This window comes from Vulpes vulpes, chromosome 16 (assembly GCF_048418805.1).
Source record: "Vulpes vulpes isolate BD-2025 chromosome 16, VulVul3, whole genome shotgun sequence".
NCBI lineage: Eukaryota > Metazoa > Chordata > Mammalia > Carnivora > Canidae > Vulpes > Vulpes vulpes.
In genome coordinates, this window is record NC_132795.1 from 70,759,969 (window position 1) to 70,777,173 (window position 17,205).

The 17,205-nt window shown below is 40.5% G+C and overlaps 1 protein-coding gene and 1 pseudogene across 9 annotated transcripts in view; one reads left to right on the top strand and one right to left on the bottom strand.

Moving 5' to 3' along the window:
- NMS (neuromedin S) overlaps positions 1-17,205 on the bottom strand; it is a 52,535-nt gene that overhangs the window by 25,794 nt on the left and 9,536 nt on the right. Inside the window, exons 3-4 of one of the 9 annotated variants that reach the window (XR_011997824.1) lie at positions 6,330-6,358; positions 2,035-6,239 (exon numbers count right to left, since the gene is read on the bottom strand). The exons of 7 other annotated variants lie outside the window; for them this stretch is intronic. The gene's annotated coding sequence lies outside the window, so the exon portion shown is untranslated. Of the gene's footprint in view, positions 1-2,034; positions 6,359-17,205 lie in introns of those variants that run through there. One more of the 9 variants, XM_072741522.1, reaches the window with a different exon arrangement.
- LOC112915155 (ADP-ribosylation factor 1 pseudogene) lies at positions 11,545-12,131 on the top strand (annotated as a pseudogene).

Consider the following 17,205-nt stretch of genomic DNA (forward strand, 5'->3'; position numbering starts at 1 on the left):
TCTCAGCCCATTTTGGGCTCTTTCTGCCTTCTATCTCTAGCCGGCATGATCCTGGACTCTCCATTCTCCAACACCATAGAAATGCTCAGGACATGCAAAGTTATATGTATATTGGTTCTTGAAAAACTCTTACAAAAATAAATCTTATGCCCAAAATAAGTAATAGAGAATTCCCCAGAAGCCATGTGGAATGTCTTGGGTGATCCGTGCCACAGCCCGGTCCCATCACAGCTGCTGGCGCCCATATGATCTGTGCACGGCCATCTGTACATGTAAAAATATCATTTGTGCACTTGCCTAAGCAGCCCTGGTGAATGGAAAGTTTTGAGAAGCCTTTGATGACTGCAATTTGTCATTTAGGGAAGCAGTATGCAAACACCCGAGTATTGCTGGCTGCTCTGCTCAGTGGGCATCCTGGCCTTTTCATTTTATGACCCACTATGAATGATTCTCACTATGCTCCATCTCCCTATTAGTCAGATGTCACAAGCTTATTTTTTTCATACCAGAGCCATATTTTAATACCATGTAGCAATATTCTTCCTCAGGATTCTGTGTTTTTAATATCCATCATGACACCATAGCAGCATGCTTCCCAGAAGGCATTGAGGCACATATACTGACTGCTACCAAGGAAGCAATCAGTTCACAGGAAATTAAACTGGACTATACCCACACATTTATTCCTGCACTTCTCATGCTAATAATTTTCTTTGTGGAGAGTTTGCTGACCAATTCATGGGCTGACTTAGTCCCCTACTGTGGATTATTGCAATTATAATTACCCAGCTATATCTGATACCACTGTATTTATCAGAAGGCACAACTCCAAGTCCCAAGCCCATGCCATACCATTAGGCATCTGTATAAAAGGCTCTGGATTGTGTTATGAATCTTTAAAAACTGGAACGTGTCATCCAAAGGAAAATGAGGATTTCGTTTTCTTTCACTTCAGCTCTGAAGCATTTAGACTTTGGACATTTAGAATCCACAAACCAAAATCAAGATGCTAACATTTGAAGTTGTCTGTTTTACATAAATGATTATATTAGCTATTGTATTCACAGAGAAACACTGGCTTTTAGGGGTATTTGATGTGGGAGATGTTACCAATCATGGGGAAGGAGTGGTCAGTAAATGGAGTTGTGTGTTGTCTCATGGCACTGAAATCTCAAGGAGGCCCAATTAGAATAGAAGATATGAGTTGTACCAATATCTTCATGAGATCACAGGGTCGTCCTTAAGTGTTGATGTGACATTCCCTCCCAACAAAGCCCTTTCAACCTCCGAGATGATATAAAAGGCAGGCCACCTTGATTCTGCAGCCTCTGGGACTTTTCTCACCCCACAGGCTACTGAGACCCTCCAATATTCAGACACTAGACAAAGGAGATTTTGGAGAGCTGTTTCTTCAAAAGCATGCCCTTAACCTCCTATGATCCTTTGTCCCGGTCATTGACTGGCTCAGTAGCAAATAAGAGAGAAAGTAACCCAAGCTAAGTGAGGTCACCATTCTCACCAGTCCTCTTATTTATACCAGCACTTGTGATCTGGTCTCAGTCAGCTTTCTACATGGAAATAAATTAGATGTATACTTCCTGACACCATATAAACATAAACACCAGAAAGATTAAATATCTAAATGTGAAATTAAAAATTTTAAAACAACTAGAAGAAAGTATGTTATAATATTTTATTATTTAAGAGAAAGATGATTTCTTTATAAAAATAGCAGATGAAGTGTCTGGGTGGCTCATTCAGTTGACCATCTGACTTTTGGTTTTGACTCAGGTCAGGATTTCCTGGTCAGGAGATAGAGCCCCACTTTGGGCTCTCTGCTCAGTGGAAAGCCTGCTTTCCCTCTCTCTCTGCCCCTCCTGCCATGCACACTCTCTCTCTTTCTCTCTCTAAAATGAATGAATAAATCTTTATAAGAAAGCATAAATCATTAGAGAAAGTATTTATGTTATGAAAATGTTAAACTCCTATATGATAATATATATTATAAATTAAGTTTAAAGACAAGCCAGATTAGAGAGAACATATTTATAACAGAACAGATGAGAATTAATATCTAAATACAAATTAACATATATATTATGAATTAATAATAGTTAACATGTATGAGTGCACTTTATCCTAATACCCTACATTTATAAAGTAATCTTATTATACATTTTTCTTTCTACAGATAAGGAAATTCGGATGCAAAGAATTTAAATAATTTGTTCCATATTACCTACCTGGTAATGACCTGAGCCAGGACTTGACAAAGGATATGAACATGCAATTCAAAGAAGAAAGCTAATGATCAGTAGACCAGTATTAGAAAAGTACAAGTTAAAACAATTAAATACTATTTCACACACGTCAGATTGGCAAAAACCAAAAAGTATAACAATACTAAGTGTGGCAAAGAAATGGCAAATGAGTAAATTAGTACTGCTTTGCAAGCAATTTGTGACTATTTAGTAAAGCTGAAATGTACACACCTATGTCTCAGTAATACTACATGTAGGTATACACTCCAGAGAAACTCACGTGTGCACAAGAAGACCTGTTTAAGGATATTCAATGAAGCTCTGTTACAGCAAAATGTTGGAAACAACATAAATGTCCATCATTGGGGGAATAGGTAAATAAACTGAAATTTAGTTGTATAGTGGAATACTATACAGGAATTAATTAGGTAAATGAATTCATTCTCAGTGTGTTATTATAAGTAAATCTAAAAAGCACAATGTCAGGGTACCTGGGTGGCTCTTGATTTTGGCTCAGGTCATGATCTCATGATTTTGAGATTGAGCCCCATGAGGGTCTCTGTGCTGGGCGGGAACCCTGCTTAAGATTCTCTTTCTCCCTCTCCCTCTGCATCTCCTTCCTCATGATCTCTCTCTAATAGATAGATAAATAAATAACATAATGTTGAGTGGAAAAAAAGGGAAGTTACACCTTCTTATTTGAGAGAGATGAAGCAGAGTTACTTTTTCCTATTCTTCCCACTAGTACAACTAAAAACAATGAACATTATATGCAAAATATATAAGATTTTAAAAGCTGGAGAGAAAAAGACAGACTGAGGGAGGACCTCAGGACCCAAGGGACAACATGGCAATGAGTTGTCTGGGTTTTCTTTTTGCCTCAAATATTCTGGACTGGGTGCTGGAGAAGCCAGCAACCCAGAAATGCCAATAAGTGCAGACCAAAAATGCTCCAACAAAAACCTGCTCTCTATATCCAAGAAATGAGAGGGCATCAGCCTAGCAAGACTAAACTTTTGGAAAATATCCACCCTGTTGCAGCAGAATACCACAGGAAAATACTATTGCCCCATCCTCACCCTTGCAAGCAAAGTCTATATGGGGAGTCTAGAGTTTCACCCTTGCCAGGCTGTAACAAGATGTCCAACACTACTGCCATAGTGATGTCAGAAAAGACTGAGTAGAGAGCTATAGCACTCATCTCCATTGGGTGGTAACAACAGTGTCAGTAGTGTCAGTGGAGACTGTGGTGTCAGTGGAGACTGTGGTGTCAGTGGAGACTATGTGAGGAGCTTGGACTTCCACTCCACCTGGCAGGAATGAGCTTTCTTCCCATTCCCCACTAGACTGATGTCAGAGGAGGCTTAGAAGAGAGTCAGCACTGCCCCATCTTGTGGTGTCAGTGAAGCAACATGTGGAGAAGTAACAAAATATTCCTAATTCACCCAGCCAGGGAAGCATCAGTGAAGGACCAGTAGAGGACCGTAACTCCCACACCTGTCCAGCAGAAATGAGGAGCCACCCCCACTGGTACATCAATGAAGTCCAGGGAAGAAAACTGGACTTCTCCTCCCATCTGGTAGCAACAGGTGGTGCTCCTGCTTTTCCTACTAAAGCAATGTAGGAAAAAAAAAAAAACAGGTCAAATGAAAAGTTTAAAAGATTCAGAGATTTGTAACGTACTATACAAAATATCTGGGTTTCAATTGAAAACCGTATCATTCTAAGAACCAGGAAGACCTCACTGAATGAAAAGAAAAGGCAACAGATCCTAATACCAAGATGACAAAGGTGTTAAGATGATCATACAAAGATTTTAAAGCAGCTATCATAAAAATGCTTCAACAAGCAGTTACAAACACATCTGAAATAAATAAATAAAACCAAAACAGAGTCTCAAGGAAGAAACAGAAAGCCTCAAAAAAAGAAATAAAGGATATATATAAAAGGCAAATAGAAATTTCAGAACTGAAAAACGTGATAACCAAAATTGAAAACTCACTGGATGCAGGGGAAAAAGGAATCAGTGAACTGAAAAAATACAATGATAGAAATTACCCAATCAGAACAACAGAAAGAAAATAGACTTAAAAAAAAAAAGAAAAAAAAAGAGCAGAGCCTCAGGGATCTATGAGACTCTAACAAAATATCTAACATATATATAGAACACTCAAAACTCAACAATAAAAAATATCCTGTTAGAAAATGGACAAAAGATTTGAAGAGTCATTTCAATGAAGAGAGTATACAGATCCAGTTAAGCATATGAAAGGCTTGGGGTTTTTAGAAAAAGATTTTATTTATGTGACAGAGAGAGGGCACAGCAGAAGTAGGCAGAGCGACAGGCAGAGGGAGATGCAGGCTCCCTGCTGAACAGGGAGCCTGATGTGGGGCTCCATCCCAGGATCATGATCTGAGCTGATGGCAGACACTTAACCAACTGAGCCACCCAGGTGTCCCACAGGTGAAAGGAGTTTAACATCATCAGCCAGGAAGGAAGGAAAGAAGTTTATTTATTGAGGGCTGATGTCGCAGATATTGTATGAGGCATTTGTGGGGATGCTTAGATCTTAAGACAAGGATCCTTCTTTCAGGGTATATACAGTCTAACAGGGCAGGGAAAGTCTCAGATAAATATTATGTGGAGATGGAAAGTGTAAGTGTCCCACTAGAGAGAAAATAAACACTTTAGGGTTTGGAGTTTCTTTTCCTTTATTATTATTTTTTTATTCATGAGAGACAGAGAGGCAGAGACACAGGCAGAGGGAAAAAGCAGCTCCCTGCAGGGAGCCCAATGCAGGACTCAATCCAGACCCCCAGGATCACAACCTGACCCAGGTGCCTCAGGTTTAGAGTTTCTAGCTAACATGTACCAAGAAAGATGTGTGTCATGGCTGACATTGGGCATGAAGAATGAGTAGGTTTTGGGCAAGAGGAAACATAAGAGAGAAGACATTTCAGGTGGAAAGAGAATCAGAAGCAAGCCTTGGAATTAGTACAAAGTAGAGGGTTCCCCTGGTGCAGCCAGGATGAAAAGGAAATGCTAAACTAAGGAAGTGAGGCTAGAAAGGGGAGATGGAGGCAGAGCCTGGAGGATTGTACAGATACTAGTTAGAAATGTGCTCTTTGTATTAAAGTTGGTTATATGTGAAAATAACTTCATTTGGTGACTATCCCACAGTAGCAAACTAAATGGACCTTCTACTCTTAGGCTACTCTTAAACTTTGAGAAGAGAAGTGCCAATCTCTGATCCTATTGCTCTAATGGCACTAAAATGTGGAGCCTGGAGCTAAAAGAGGAAAGCTAAGGACACAAAGAATATGTTTCCATCTTCTCAAAAAATATATGCTGCAGCAAATTATCAACTGTTATAGATTCATTTGATTCCCAAGCTCCTCTTTTAAAATGCAAACACCCTCAGGAGTTTGGGATTGGAGGGGTGGTGGGTTAAATAATTTCTTGAGTTGTGCTTTATCTTCTTTGATGAATTCTTTTTCTATAGTGGTCTGTTCCATTTGCAAGTTCTTAGATAATCCATCATATTAACAGATAAGAAGAAGAACACAGACACCTCCCTAAAAGGAAATTCAATCACCATGTTGCTTATGTCCGTGGAACCTTCAATCATGTAACCTCAACATAAATTTGTGGGATAGGGATGCTACTCTGAGCACACAGGGGAAATAGAAGCTGTTCTGAAAGCTTAGGTTAATCACTGAAAATCAACCAGGCCACTTTCCTATCAAGCCTAGCAAATAATGAGTTTCAACACTGAATATAAAATTATCTGACCTCCCAACACCATTTTGTGGAGAATAGTACTGTATGCATAACAGTGCTTCTCAAACTTTAACACGAAGGCAGATTACTTGCTGATCTTGTTAAACTAGATTTTGATCCAGTAGATCTGGGTAGGACCCAAGATTCCAATAGCTTGCAGATGCTGGTGCTGCCGGTGTGTGGACCACACTTGAGTCCTGAAGATAAAGGCAAAGTTTGGGCATCATACAGAACTGTCCAAATTCCAGCTACACAACTTTGGAGTTTTGTAGCCTTGGGGAAATTACCTAACTTCTTTGAGGCTTCATCATCTCATCTGTAAAATAGAAATATGAATATTTATCTTGCAGAGTTAGAGAGAAACCTAAATACTATGTATTAAAGGTATTTGGCCAGGGCATGATACACAGTAGTGACTCAACACATAACAATGTAGTTTTTAGGCTTAGTGGGTAGCATTACTATAAAAGGCAAACTTAACTACTAATAGCCAGGATGCCTGGGTGCTTCAGTGGTTGAGTGATCCCATGGTCCTGGGATTGAGTCCCACATCAGGCTCCCTGCATGGAGCCTGCTTCTCCCTCTGCCTGTGTCTCTGCCTTTCTTTCTGTCTTTCATAAATAAATAAATAAAATCTTTTTTAAAAAACTACTAATAACCTGCTGTTGACCAGAAGCTCAGTGGAAGAGAGAGTTGTAAATTATTGTTTTAGTACGCAGATAAGAGACATACTATCATTGTTTTCCTATCAATGAGGATAAAACCTCAAGGTGTTCCATTGAGGATAAAACCTCAAGGTGTTCATTTGCTTGTTAGGAATATCAACATACTCTTATGAGTTATTCTTGGCTTATACACATTAGCTTCTTTCTATCAAATCTAAATATTTTATATATTTTATATATTTTAACAGTTGCCTTAACAGTAAGCGGTACATCTATAGGAAGGTCTATGTTAGAAAGCAATGAACATAAAACTTAAAATGATGATACCAAATTAATCCTAACATTCACACAATAATTTTAGGTCTAGTCTTTCTAATCTTTACCCCTATAGATACAAAGCAAAAAGGAGGCTAGTGCTGTTTCTTTTATTATATTAGAGAGGTTTGGAGAGCCATATAGGATGGTGGAACAACTCATGCTGTTCAAGGGTCAACTGTGTATCTCTACCTGGTTTGTAAGAGTCTGGTGTGGTTGCAGACCATGACTGACACTGCAGATTCCCCCTGACTGGTGTGAGGCAGCAGCCAGACCCACAGCTCTTCCAACCGTAGCTGCATTCCTCCCTAGGCTTCTGGGCTTTCTATCGCCTGCCAGGGGCACACTAGCTTTGTGACAATGGGCACAAGATTCTTCTTCAGGTCGTCAGTGAAGTCAGAAGAATGAAGGCAAAAAAAAAAAGAAGAAGAAGAAGAAGAAGAAGAAGAAGAAGAAGAAGAAGAAGAAGAAGAAGAAGAAGAAGAAGAAGAAGAACGAAGGCAGTAAGGGACTGATATGGATTTTAGTTCATCCTTGCAGGTTCCAGCTTGTCCTTGCTCTCATCTCATGCACTTTCTTTCCTGACTGCCTTCCCTAGTGACATCAGGCCCAGCTCCAGATACAGAGGCAACCTCTGTGTGTAAGCTGTTTAATTAGCTCCCACAATTGTGTAAGGCCAAATCCCTGTAGTAAAACCCATATTCTCTATCACTCCTACTGGTGTGCTTCTCTGATTGAACTCTGATGGGAATATCCAGATTTTTCCACCTTCCATAACCATAGTCTTGGTTAACATTCCATCAAACACCTTCCCATCTATGCCTACGGACAAGGTAATTCAAAAAGAATTAAACACTTGGGGTGCCTAAGTGGCTTAGTCACTTAAGTGCCTGACTCGTGATTTCGGCTCAGGTCATGATCTCAGGTCATTAGACTGAGCTCTGTATCAGGCTCCATGCTCAGTGCAGAGTCTGCTTGTCCTCTGTCTGCTCCTCACCCTTGCTTGTGTGCTTTCTCTCTCTCTCTCTCTCTCTCAAAGAAAAAAAGAAAAAAAGAAACACTTTTTAAAATGTCACTCAATGTCAGGTATCTGGAAATTCTCACAGCAAGAGTCCATATTCATTCATTTCTCAATTGCTCTAAAGCAATAGCTTCTATTTTTCTATATTACAAACATGAAGCATGGACTTTTCTTTAGAAGCTATTTTAAACTGCAGAGAAGCCAAAAGAAAATATAATCACCTATAATCCCCACTCCAAGAGGTAACCACTGTCAACATCACATATCTCTTCTGGTATTTTATCAATGCATACAGTATATAATATACCATGTGCCCTTTTAAAAAAAAATGAATTACATCATATATAATATTTTTCTTTTTAAAATATACTATACTATGAATGTTTTCTATATCATGATATATTTATCAGAAGCATCATTTTTAGCTTTATCATATTCCAATATAGTAAACTTCTATTACCTAATTGAGAATATCTAGGCTTATTTGCAGTTTTTATAGAATTCTAAGCAACATTATGATGGACATCCTTATAGTTAAATCTTCACACATATAAATAGTTATTTCCTTAGACCAAATTCCTAGATATGGAATTGCTGAATCAAGGGACTGCAAAATGTTGTCTTCTGAAGCCAATTTTCTGACTTCCAACAACCAAGACCAAGTCCTGTTCCTTCCTAAAAACTTTGTACTGCAATTAACTGGACCAGTTTTTATCCCATTGGTGCCATGAGTCAAGTACGTCTATGTTTCAGGATTTCCATTAGTGCCCATGGCTCTTGGTCATACTGTTCGAAGAATGAAGAGGTAGACCAGACAGTGGCCAGTAATGCAAAGTTTATTGAGTGATAGCAGAAAGTTCCATAGGTTCCCATATGTCTTCGCTCTCTCCCACAACTACAGCCCCCCACCACTGCTTTCTGGCTGACAGTCTCGGCTATCCTGTCCACTGTTCCCTTGCAGTGGATTCAATAAAATTTTATCTCCTTTGTTCTGCCTTGGGTGAATCCTTTCACTACCTGTGTTAGTGGCCTCCACCCGATTGGGTTACTCCACTCTCCTGATCAAAGCCATTTCATAAGATTAAATACCAAAAGATGTTTTGTTAGATATATTTTAAGTAAAAAATGATTTGGGAAATTGTGTGAATATTGTTCTGATGGTCACAGAATTATGCTGACACACTCCCCAAGATGAAAGAAATTAAACAGAACAAATCGAACTGAACAAGCATTGGGTTATTGACGCCAGCAGGCCAGGTCCAGGGACCCAGATGGGGTCCTGCAGGACCAGCCAAGAGGGTCCTTGGCTTCACAAAGGGTGGAAATCAAACTTGAGCCAAACAGGAAGTGAGAGTAGAGTTTTTTTGAACATATATAGAGAAGGCAGATATAGATGGAGTATCCAGAAGACTCAGAAAGGAAAAGAGCATGAGTCTGATCTTTGTTTGGGATCTGGGGCTTTTTATTGGGGATTGTAGTCTGGTGTACATGTCCTCTCAGGAATCCAGGAACTTGTTAGAACAAATACAGAGGCCCAAGTGTTACTTCTTGGAGACAGGAGGCCTTGGTGTTGAGATGTCTAGAACCTGGTGATCTAGAATCCACATATGATGGCCTTGTCCACTCATTCTCACCTGATCCTTCCTTAAATGTTATCTTTTCCATAGAAATCATTAACTCTTTGTCCCTTAAAAGAAGACATACACTATTTGCAAGATGAGGTATGTGCAAAGTGCGGATACAGGTCCTAGCAAGAATAGACGCAGTAAAAAGTAGGTTTTTATGGAGTTCTTCAATCTCCCTGTCTCATTATGACCTGGAATATTTACATGTCAAACCTTATAGAATGTAATCAAAGCCATACTTACAGAGATATTAACAGCTTTAAATGTAAATATTTTTTTTTTAAAAGAGAAAGGTTGAAAATAAATAATCTAAGCTTCTATCTTAAAAGGAACAGCAAACAGGGATCCCTGGGTGGCTCAGTGGTTTAGCTCCTGCCTTCAGCCTGGGGTGTGATTCTGGAGTCCCGGGATCAAGTCCCACATCAGGCTCCCTGCATGGAGCCTGTTTCTCCCTCTGCCTCTTTCTCTCTCTCTCTCTCTCTCTCTGTGTGTGTGTGTGTGTGTGTCTCTCATGAATAAATAAATAAAATCTTTAAAAAAAAAAAAGGAACAGCAAACAAATAAAAAGATAAGAAAAAAGATAAAAGCAGAAATCAATAAAATAGAAAGTAGACTGCAACAGAGGAAATCAATAAGATCAAATAAATTAGTTTCAATATATTTTTAGAAATTAGTAATAAATTGTAAACATTAGTAAGACTGGGCAAGAAAAGAGAAAAATACAAATGATCAGTATCAGGAATGAAAAGGGAGACATTAATGTAGATTCCACAGATATCAAAACAAGATAAGATACTATGAATAACTTCATGCAAATAAATTTGAAAACTTAGATGAAATGGAAAATTTCTGCCCAAAACACAACTAACCAAAAGACAACTAACCAACTTACATAAAAGAAAATCAAAATTCTGAATAGCCTTATATCTGTTTAAAAAATCGAATCCAGGGATCCCTGGGTGGTGCAGCTGTTTGGCACCTGCCTTTGGCCCAGGGCGCGATCCTGGAGACCCGGGATCGAATCCCACATCGGGCTCCCAGTGCATGGAGCCTGCTTCTCCCTCTGCCTGTGTCTCTGCCTCTCTCTCTCTCTGTGTCTATCATAAATAAAAAATAAAAATAAAAAAAAATCGAATCCATAATTAATGCATATTAATGCTCCTGGGAATAATGTTCTAGATCAGTGGCTTTAAAACTGTTTTGAGCAAAACAATAGGAAATACATTTTATATTGTGCATAGATGTATGGATGCATATGTATATGAAATAAAAGTTTTATGAAGCAATTCTTACTGTTGTTGGGGAGGAAGAATTTCCTCTGCCCTTCAAGACCCTTCTACCTGGACTAAGAATCAAGTTGACTTGACACAGATTAACGGGAAAAAATCAAATTTGATAGTGTACACATGAGGAAATCAAATAGCGACATGGAAATTCCAAAGACAATGAGGCAACAGGAAACATACATCAGCTGAATAAAGGAGTAGGGGTCCCAGGACACAAAGGGAGAACACCATTAGCAGGAAGAGTAAGGAGACGTTTGGAAAACACAGGCGCCCTATTATGCAGATAGGTTTCTTAGGTAAAGAAGAATCTCTGTTAAAAGCTCTTTTCCTTGTACTAGCAGGCAGCAGATGGGGAGATAAAGAGCTTTTCCTGAATCTGCTGAGTTTTGATTGCTTTTAACTCAAAATAATGTTCATGCCAAAATGGCCCATCTTGGGACAGCTGGCCCTAAGCCCTACAATCTTAATATGAGGGAACTACTCCATTATTTCAATTCTCCTCTGTTCTTTTAAATGATGGTTGTGAGGTGGGAGCAAAACCAACGCCTGGCTCAGAGCAGTAGCCTCGCGGGCCGCCAAGGATTTCTCTGGCTAGTGTTGCTCCCACCAGTCTACAGCATGGGAAATATCTTCGCAAACCTCTTTAAGGGCCTTTTTGGCAAAAAAGAAATGCGCATTCTCATGGTGGGTCTGGATGCTGCAGGGAAGACCACCATCCTGTACAAACTAAAGCTGGGTGAGATCGTGACCACCATTCCCACCATAGGCTTCCACATGGAGACCGTGGAGTACAAGAACACCAGCTTCACCGTGTGGGATGTGGGTGGCCAGGACAAGATCCGGCCTCTGTGGCGCCACTACCTCCAGAATACACGAGGTCTCATCTTTGTGGTTGACAGCAATGACCTGGAGCGTGTGAACAAGGCCCGTGAGGAGCTCATGAGGATGCTGGCGGAGGATGAGCTCAGGGATGCCGTCCTGCTGGTGTTTGCCAAAAGCAGGACCTCCTGAACACCATGAATGCTGCTGAGATCAGGGACAAGCTGGGGCTGCACTCCCTGCGCTACAGGAACTGGTGCATTCAGGCCACCTGTGCCACCAGCGGGGATGGGCTCTATGAGGGACTGGCCTGGCTGTCCAATCAGCTCCGGAACCAGAAGTGAGCCGCCGCCCCCCCCCCGCCGCCCCCCCCCCCGCCGCCCCCCCCCCCCCAGCCCTCACTCCCTCCTTCCACCCTGCTTTGCTCTCCTGTGGTGTGAGTGCCAGAAGCTGTCTCCACGGCCGGTCACAGTGTGCTTCACCACGCTGGAAATGTGCAGACGCAGCCTGCAGCCGGGTTTTTATTTAATGTAAATAGTTTTGTGTTCCCAACAAGGCAGTTTCTGGTACTCCTATGCAATATTACTCAGCTTTTTTTATTGTACAAAGAGAATCAACCAACCCACCGTTCAATACTGAGAAGGAATTTAGGCACACGGGGCCTCCGGGAGTCGCTGTGTGGGACCAGCCTGGCACGCCTCCTCGGGGCATTAGGTCTATATTGAGATCCATTTTGGTGGTTGGTTTTTAACCCAAACTCAGTGCATTTTTAAAATCGTTACAAATAACAAGAAAAGGAGAACACTTGAACACACAGAAGGGAGATATGTGCCTAGTGTAGGTTTTGCAGGGGCAGCCAGAGTCCAGTCCACCAGTGGGCCACTTCCCGTCGGGAACGTGAGACTGGGGCAGAACCAGCCACGATCCATTCTGCATGGTCACAATAGGGTCCCTGTGATCACTCTTGTCTCGGGTCATCCTGTATCCCCTAGTGTTTGTGCTCATACTTGTGCTTACACGGCCGTCCAGGAGATGGGCTGGGGGGCTGCATTACTGCTCATAGACCCCTCAGAGGGACCCCGGCCTCCCTGGGGGCAGTGTGGGCACTCTGGCTTCCTCTGGGCCACCTGGGGTCTCACCAGCAGGAGTGCGGGCGGGCAGGCCAGTCATATCAGCGCCTCAGCCCCAAGCCCCAGGAGCCCCTGTCTACATGTGCTTTCACTCCCTCAGCCTGCAAGGGTCAGATTTGCCATCAAAAGGACAACCTCTATTGTTTTCTTTTGTATAAAGTATATTGATAAACACTGAAGAAGCTGGAGCTGTTCAACTTTATCTTGGGGAAGTTCTCAGAACTGGTTTATTTGGTGTCGTGGAACCTCTTACTACTTTCAATACACGATTAGTAATCAACTGTTTTGTATACTTGTTTTCAGTTTTCATTTCGACAAACAAGCACTGTAATTATAGCTACTAGAATAAAATCTCTTAACTATTAAAAAAAATAAATGATGGTTGTGAAACACTAAATTGATTTTGTGACCCACTAATAGGTTGTTATGTGCAGTTTGAAGAACAGTGCTTCCATAGGGTAGTCACTATATAAATGTTTGCTATTATTACTATTATTATTCATCTAAGGATCTCCAACACTTGTGCAATATCTGGCACACAGTAAGCATCTGAAAAATGTCTGTAAATGAATTATTTGTGGCCTTTAAGAGAGTGGTCTCAGTAGAGAGTTGGGAGTAGTATCCCCCTCTTGAGACATTCTTCTCCTTAACTTTTACTAGGAACTAGGGTATCACCTACACCCATGTCTACCTCTTATAACTAATAACAAAAGAAATTTGCCAGTCACCAGAATAAAAAAGAGGTGGTCATGTAGTTGTCATTAGCTGTACATGTATAAACTGTCTCACACAGGCAAGGCATCTCTTCACTGCATTTTTTTTTTTTAAAGATTTATTTTTATTTATTTATGATAGTCACAGAGAGAGAGAGGCAGAGACACAGGCAGAGGAAGAAGCAGGCCCCATGCACTGGGAGCCGGACGTGGGACTCGATCCCGGGTCTCCAGGATCGTGCCCTGGGCCAAAGGCAGGCGCCAAACCGCTGCGCCACCCAGGGATCCCCTCTTCACTGCATTTTCATCTCAATTACTTTGGTGGCCCCAAATGTGGCTGAATTTTTTTTTTTTTAATTTATGATAGTCACACAGAGAGAGAGAGAGAGAGAGAGAGAGGCAGAGACACAGGCAGAGGGAGAAGCAGGCTCCATGCACCGGGAGCCCGATGTGGGATTCGATCCCGGGTCTCCAGGATCGCGCCCTGGGCCAAAGGCAGGCGCTAAACCTCTGCGCCACCCAGGGATCCCATGTGGCTGAATTTTAACTTGAATTTGGGTTACTAATTTTCATTAACAAAGAAAAGGCTTACCACCATGATGCAGTATTGAAACTGGGTCTTTGGATATACAAAACAAGTCAATTCAAGGCAGAGGAAAATATTAAACCTTTCAAATCACAGAATTTCCAAAGCTACATAAGGTCATTATAACCAACACATACACTGGAATAGTCTATTCCAATGCATTGAACTACTCAAAAGCCTCTGACCAACTTTGAAGAAGAACTTTTGAACATCCAGTCATGCGTGATTCAATTAAGGGGAGAGGAAACAAAAAAGATTTTGACCAAATGTAAAATACAAGTCAAACACTAGTATTCTTCAATGTGTTTCGAAGCACTCAATCCTAAGAGTTTTCAATCCTAAGAGTTTTCAAGCAATTAAGAATATGAGCATAGGTTAATAATGGCAGCTTGTTTCCACACTGCTGTGCATCACTGTCAGGGAATCAATGGCCTCTGAAAACTGGAAACAGGATGTAGGCTAAAACTTTGAATGTGGTGCTGTAAAAGGAAAGGTATGTAATTGTATGGATGCATGATTACTATTTTCACTTTGTAAAGAGTTTTAGTACAATTAATGTAGTGTTTCTGTTCTGTCCCCAAATTAAATAGAAATTAACATAGTGCAGCTGGGGCATAAGGGCACAGTAGCACCTGACTCCCAAACAGACCAAGTTGGGCCCACTCACCACTGACAAAATCCAAAGGCAGAGAGATGACTGGCAGCGAAACAAGGAAGGAATATATCGCCAACACTGGGAAGACATTGGACTAACATCTCAGACTGTTTCCAAAGTGCTGAAAATACTTGTACGTTCACATAAGGAAAATGTGGGACAAAGCGGTGGGCAAAATGTGGTACATGCAGGTGCGCAATAAAAGTCAGGTCGATCGCTGTCTTGGAGTCAAATACAGGGGGTCTTGCTAGCAAGAGGCAGTTCCTATTGCTAGAGGGGGAGTTTTCGTTTCCATCACAGGATTCTTTGCCTTCAGGGTCCTCACAACACAGGATGCTTTGCCTGTAGGGTCTTTTGCCTGAATTAAGAGATAAGCTGGAAAGAAGAACTTAATCAATTGGTAAATACCGACTGAGGTCAAAATGGAGATAGCTGAAGTCCTCTTTCAAGAGTGTTTTATAGTCAGTGGCATCTTAGTACTAAGGACTAAGTTGACTGCTCACAACTTTGGGAATACTTGTCTAATCAAGGCTCTGAAGAGCTTTTAAAAATTAGGGTCTCCAGGCTTTACCTGGACCTATTGAGTATGAATCTCTAGGAACAGAGCCACTGATCTGCATTATCTTTACAGATTTCCCTGATGATCAGCCAGGTCTGAGAATCAATAGTAGATGGGAACCAAGTAGTACTCTCATGGTCTGAAGAATCAATGCACCTGCACAATTATTTGGGTGGTGACAAAAATAAAGCATATGTGTGGTGAATTTCCAACATTCCACCTGATGTAGAGCTTTTCTGATAACGATCCTAAAAAGAATCTTTAGTAATAAGACCTCAGGAGTTTGTTACTTCTTAGTCTACTCATGCTTTATTATTAACACATCTTATCTGGGAAGGATACTTTTTCCCATGCTTTATGAACACAATGTCAGAAGTGAGGGCCAATTTTTCAAAGTGCCACCCTAGCACTATGTAACTTACTTACCATGCTGCATTCTGGATAACATTTTTTTTTAAAGATTTTATTTATTTATTTCATGAGACAGAGAGTGAGAGGGGCAGAGACACAAGCAGAGGGAAAGCAGGCTCCACGCAGGGAGCCTGACTTGGGACTCGATCCTGGGTCTGCAGGATCAGGCCCTGGGCTGAAGGCAGCACTAAACCGCTGAGCCACCCAGGCTGCCCAACCATGCTGCATTCTGAACAGCACTGCTTGTATGAAAAAATATAATAGTAACTTTATTTTAATTGGCAGTTTCCTTATCATAAGTAAGAGATGTAAAAGTAAGTCCCATCTTGCCATGATTGGAAAGAAAGTAGTAATTATATTTTCAACCAACTGGATAAGTAGTTAATTATGTAACCGTATGTCACACACACACAAAATTCACTTACTTTTTTTCTTTCTCTCTCCTTATTTCTCCGTATTATTTTCTTCTTAGATGAACGTTTCTGACATTTTTCCTTCCACACTTCGCTATTTTCGTTACAGGACTTAAACCCAGATATAAATGTACATCCCCCACAACAACTCTGCACAGATTCAGATCTAGTTCCCATAGAATAATTGGCTATTAGTGCTGGAGAGGAACACAGTAGTCATTCAAAATATCATATTTGACTTCATATTAGAAAATTGGGACTCAGAAGTTAAGTGATTTACCAGATTCTACACAAAAGCCAGATTGGGAATCACATCTCCTATTAGCAGAGCATTTTTCCACCTTCCCTTCCATTCAACAGATACATATAATGAAGTGAACCACAATATATATGAAGGTATTTTTCTAAAATCACTACATCTGCCCATTTTTAATCAAAATTTTTTATAGAGATATAATTCACATACCCTAAAACTCATCCTTTTAAAGTTCAAGGTCTTTTAGTATGTTCAGAGTTGTGCAGCAGCAATTACCACAATTTGATTTCAGAATATTTTCCATCACCTATATCTACGAATAGTCACTCCCAATTCCTAATCTTGTCTCCAGTCCCAGGCAATCACTATTTTACTTTCTGTCACTACAGATTTGCTTATTTTGAACATTTCATATAAATGGAATCATAGGGTATGTGGCTCTTTGTATCTGGCTTCTTTCAATTAGCATAATGTTTTCAAAGTTCATTGATGTCATTCCTTTTTTTTCCCAAGTCATATTCTACTGTATGGATATGCCACATTTTGTTTATTCATTCATCACTACAAATAGTGATGTGAACATTTACATACAAGTTTTTGGATACACTTATGTCTTCATTTCTCTCAGGTACACACCTCAGAGTGAAATTAATAGGTTATATGGTAACACTATGTTTAATGTTTAAGGAACTACCAAGGAGTCTTCTAA